Below are 6,000 nucleotides of genomic sequence, written 5' to 3' on the forward strand. Positions count from 1 at the left end.
CCCAAGAAAGAAAAGAGCACTTTAAAAAATGAAAATCAAGTTTAAGAGATATGGTTTAGGAAATCTTATTCAACATCTGTTACACAGGAACCCAAGGAAACTTGGGTTCCTGACACTAACGTTTGATTCTTCTTGTAGGTTCTAGTGAGAGAAAACAACACTAAGTACCGCGACAGTGGTTGTTCCAAGCACGTACATGACTAGAGATAAATCTAGATTTCTCTCACTGGATGCCTACTATGGTGGAACTGTGACCTTTGGTGATAATATGAAAGGTGACATAGTTGCTATTGGTAAAGTAGGAAGGTCAAGTTCCCATGCTATTGATAATGTATTTTTGGTCGAGGGTCTTAACACAACTTGTTAAGTATTTCACAATTTTGTGACAAAGGTAACTCTGTTAGCTTAACTATTAATAAATGTAAAATAATCTATAAGAACACTAGGAACATAATTCTAGAAGGAACTTGTAAAGGGAACACATACATTTTGGGTCTCAATGAGGTTCTTAAGAGTAGTTTAACATGTCTTAATGTTATTGAGGATTCTCTTCTACTATGGCATAAGAGATTAGGTAATTCAAGTTTTACTTTACTTGATAAGCTTAGATCCAAGGAATTAGTGGAAGGACTTCCTTGCATTAAGTTCCTATATGATAAAGTTGTGATGCATGTGTTGAAGGAAAATAGACTTAAATTTCCTTTAAGTCTAAAAAGATGGTAAGCACCAAAAGACCCTTGGAACTTATTCATATGGATCTCTGTGGTCCAGTGAGAGTCTAAAGCAAAAGTGGTAAGAGATATGTAAGGGGTATTGTTGATGATTATTCAAGGTATACTTGGGTATTCTTTCTTGTAAGTAAAGATGAAACTTTTGATGATTTTAATGTTTTTGTTAAGAAAGAACAGAGAAGATCAGGTAATCAATTGATACATCTAAGATCAGATCATGGAACAGTTTTGAAAACTTCAAGTTTGATGAATTTTGCACTGAACATGGAATGGATCACAACTTCTCTGCCCCAAGAACACCACGAAAAAATGGTGTGGTGGAACGCAAGAATAGAAGCCTTGAAGACATGGCTAGAACTATGCTGGTCTCAAGTAGATTTCCTAGGAACTTCTGGGCAAAAACAGTGAACACAACATGCTACATTCTTAACAGAGTATTTGTTAGAGCCATCACCAACAAAACTCCCTATAAACTTATTAAAGGGACAAAGCCTAATATTTCTTACTCTAGATCTTTTGGTTGTAAATGTTTTGTTCATAACAATGGTAAAAGGAACTTGGGAAAGTTTGATGAACGGAGTGATGAGGCAGTATTTCTAGGATATGCCTCAAATAGTAAAGCTTATAGAGTTTATAGTAAAATAACAATGTGTGTTGAAGAGTTTGTACATGTAATATTTGATGAAACTGATAATATGTCTGATGTATAAAATGATGATGATGATTTCGAGATAAGACTTGTAAGGAAGAATGATCAAGATGAAGACTTATCATCATCAGAGAAGCAACCTGTGGAAAATAAAGGTGATTAGAACACTGAAGCAAATAATCAGGAAACCATAGAAGTTGCACAAGAAACTTAATCTTAAAATCTAGATCAAGAACAACCAAAAGTTCCAGAAGAAGTTCAAGCTGGATCTCAAGATGAGGTTCCGACTTAAGTACCAGTCAACAACAAGCAAGAAAGGTTGTATCCAATCAAGGATTTTGTTCCAAAGTCCTGGAAGCATCATAAATCACATCCAATACATGCAATCATGAGCGATATTACCAAAGGAAATCAAACCAAATCTCAGCTTAGGACCTTATGTGCATTCTGTGCAATCCTCTCTTCCATAGAACCTAAGAACTATGTTGAAGCTTTAACTGACGCTGACTGGATTAATGCTATGAATTAAGAAATAAAGTTTGGCATCTAGAATCTAGACCAAGTGATCAAAAGATAATTTGTCTGAAATGGGTTTTTAGAGGCTATTCGTTTACTTATTGCTTTTGCTGCTTATATCACTACGACAAAAATAAGCAAAGAGACCCGTTAAAACTTGCCTTAGAGACCCATTTAGGACGGGTCTCTATCTCAGGGGTCTCTTTGTTAAAGAGACCCCCTCAGTATGAAGGTATGTTTTCAAAAACAAACAGACCCGTAAATAGAAATAAGGGGTCTATTTGGTGTGGTGTATGATTGACACATAAAGGAAAAGAGACCCGTTATTTTTAATATGGGGTCTTTTTGAGGGGTATTAAATAGACCCCATATATCACCTAAAAGCATTAATTTTTTTATAAAAAATTATTGCATTAATCTAACTTTTTTACACTAAAATAAAATTGCTAATTCTTTTTGTGCAAATTACGAAATTACGGAGTACTATTTAACATCAACAATAATAATATTTCTATAAAAAAAATGAGCAATAAAATTATAGAACATTATTACATAGTTACAAATATAATTTTCGAAGTAAATAATTACAAAACATAAAATTAAAACTCGTTGATTCAACAAGTTGTACAAACCCATTTCTAAACATACAAAATATAATATATATACTCTAACCAAATTCATAGACCAAATGATATTCAGTATTCAAGCACAAAAATTTGCAGTGGAAAAAATACTTGAGAAATTCCGACCACCATCTCCATTAAATTGCTTCCCATAATTGAAAATTTCGTCCACCCTCACCATTCAATTTAATTACTGCAAAAATCAATGATAAACCACACTAAAAATTAAATTACCAACCATAAGAACAAAGTGGACACAAAAATTGAGAATAAATTAAAACAGAAAATAATCCTTTATTGAATTAGATTTTAAACATTAAATCCCAAAATTGAAAAAAAAAATAAAAACACAAACCTAAACCAGTAGATCTAAAAAAGCGTAAATCGTTATCTACCCCAATTACCAAAACACCTTCATTTCTTTGAAAATTCCCCAAAACAAAAAGCCTAGAAACCTCCATTCTAACCAACAACAAGGCCGGTAAATATAGAGAATAAGATGATCATGCACAATTTCATTGTTGAATTCTGCAGTTTCACAAACAAAGAAGAAGAAGACCACACACATCATGGTTGAATCCTAACATACGATCTAAGCGACGGAGTAAAAATCACGAAGAAGAAAGAAAACAATATACCTTAGAGCGCGAGTTCCTTGAGGAGATAGTAGGAGTCTCTTCATCATTTTAGGAAATTTGAATAGCTTGAATAGAGAAAGGAAATGGAAGATAGTCGACGAATTTGGAAAAGAAGATGAGGATTTTAATTTGGGGTTGAGGTTAGGGTTTTGAGGAGAGAGAATGTCATAACATATAGATGATGAACCTGTGACTTTTATATAAGAATATAAAATGATTAAATTACAAAATGAGAGTACCAAGAAATGGAAGTAAGACTATAAGAGCATAGCAAGCGTGGAAAAAAGGACCAAGGAAGAGACCTCTCATCTATTGTTCTTCCATCAAGTTTGTGGGACCTAATACACTTAAGAGACCCGTTAAGGGTATAACCAGCTCATTTAAATCTCATATATTCTTATTACCATCCATGTGGTGGGCCCTAGGGTATATAAGAGATCCGTTACTTTAAATATTGGATCTCTTACATCAAACAGACCCTATTTTCATATAACAGGTCTATAAAAAGCAGTTTGTTTTCCAAGTTTTGTAGTTGTGTATGGAATTTAGATTGTACCAAATGGACGTGACATGTGAATTTTAAAATGGTTTATTAAAGCAAGACGTCTATGTGGAACAACCTCCTGGATTTGAAAATCCAGAGTTTCTGAATCATGTTTACAAGCTCGACAAAGCTCTTTATGAACTTAAGAAAGCTCCTAGAGCATGGTATGAAAGATTATCTAAGTTACTTTTAGAAAATGGTTTTAAACGAGGCAAAATTAATAAAACTTTGTTTTTAAAATCAAATGGAACTGATATCTTAGTTGTACAAATTTATGTTGATGATATAATTTTTGGTGCAACTAATGAATCTTTGTGCAATTACTTTGATGATATAAAATAAAATGGAACTGATATCTTAGTTGTACAAATTTGAGATGAGCATGATGGGAGTTTTGAACTTCTTTCTTGTTTTGCAAATTAAGCAAATTGAGGAAGGTATTATCATCAATCAAAAGAAGTTCATTAAGGAACTTTTAATGAAATACAAGATTTTCAATGAAAAATCAAATAAAACTCCTATGGGATTAGCTACTAGACTGGATGAAGATCCATCTGGTACTTGCATAGATCAAACTATGTATATAGGTATGATTGGTTCTCTACTTTACTAAACTGCTTGTAGACCTAACATATCTTTTAGTGTAGGTATATGTGTCAGGTTCTAATCTAATCCAAAGGAATCTCACCTAAAAGTAGTCAAAAGAATCCTTCGTTACTTGAAAGAAACAGATGATTTTGGTATCTTCTATCCTAGAAGTGACTCATTTGATTTAAATGGTTTTACTAACGCTGACTATGCAGGTGATTTGGTCAATAGAAAAAGCACCTCGGGTATGGCACAATTTTTAGGACCCTGTTTAGTTTCTTAGGGTTCCAAGAAGAAAAACACAGTTTCTTTGTCTACAGCTGAAGCTGAATATGTAGCAGTAGCAGCAGCTTGTTTTTCTCAAATGCTATGGATAAAGCAACACGTTGGAGATCTTGGTATTTTTTTTTAATGTTTTCCTATTTATTGTGATAATACAAGTGCTATATGTATTTCTAAATATCCAGTTCAACATTCAAAGGTCAAACATATTCACTTTAGGCATCACTTTCTAAAAGATAATGTGGAGCAAGGGCACATTAAGTTAGAATTTTGTCCTACTAAAGATTAAATTGCAGATATTCTAACCAAGCCCTTGAATAGAGAAAGGTTTGAGAAATTGAAATTGGAACTTGGGATGATCAAGCTGACTTGATTGCTTCTGAAGTTCCAAGATATGGAAAAATCAGAAAAAATGCAAATAGAGCTAAAACAGCTTCTAGCACAATTATGGTGTGCTAAACATAGCTGAAGTGTCACCGTTGGCGAATTTCTAGAGGTTAGTTCACAAACACTCTAATACGTTTGTGATTAGTAATGTACATTGCATATGAGTATAAAGCGTGTTCCAAATACGTGTTTTCTTTTTGGTAATTAATGTGCTTTTGAAAATAAATTAAATTTGGAAAGAAAACGAGTTTTAGAAAGAATTTGATTAGAGAATCTTGTTTAAATTTTGAAATAAATTGAACTTGTTCTAATAATGATCAAACGGCACTAAACCTTCCATTTAATTAACACCGGCTCATTAATATAAAAGGCATCTTTCACCCACCAATTTTACTCCACTGTCAAATAAAATTACTCTCTCTGTCAAAAACTCTCAAAGCTTCTTTACAATCTTTAACTTTGAAAAATGGCCATCATCACTTCACTTAGTTCCTCCGAAAACTCATAAGACAAACCATGGGCAAAACTACAAATCATCTCACCCTTAACCATGGTCTCTTACAAATAAAAAGAGAAAACCCAAACTGAAACTGCTCTCACCTCCTCCACTTCAAACAAAAACCCTAAAGAGAAGAATCAGTCAGACAAGGAAGTGGAAACCCCCAACATCTTTGAAAAATTGAAAGAGTGCAAAGAAAAAAGAAACAAAGAGAAGTAAGTGGAGGAAATATCAAGGAGGTCGAGGATTTTGCGGCTAGGACCACAGAATATGAGGGGGGAGACGATTTAATGGAGGAAGATGTTACGACTTATCAATCAGAGCTTGAGGCTCAATCTAGAAGGTATGTGGCTGGTCATAGAATTGATTTAACATGGTGTAGGAAGGCTAGATTTCTGGAATTTTTTGATTTGATCAAGTTCTAGGGGTGGAAGTTTTTACTATCTAGAGCTTCGAATAAATACATGTATCCTGCTGCTATGACTGAATTTTGGTAACATTTGAAGTAAACCAAGGGGTAATCTCAAGTGAAGTGAATAAATT

This window comes from Chenopodium quinoa, unplaced genomic scaffold (genome assembly GCF_001683475.1).
Source record: "Chenopodium quinoa cultivar QQ74 unplaced genomic scaffold, ASM168347v1, whole genome shotgun sequence".
NCBI classification, from domain to species: Eukaryota; Viridiplantae; Streptophyta; class Magnoliopsida; order Caryophyllales; family Amaranthaceae; genus Chenopodium; species Chenopodium quinoa.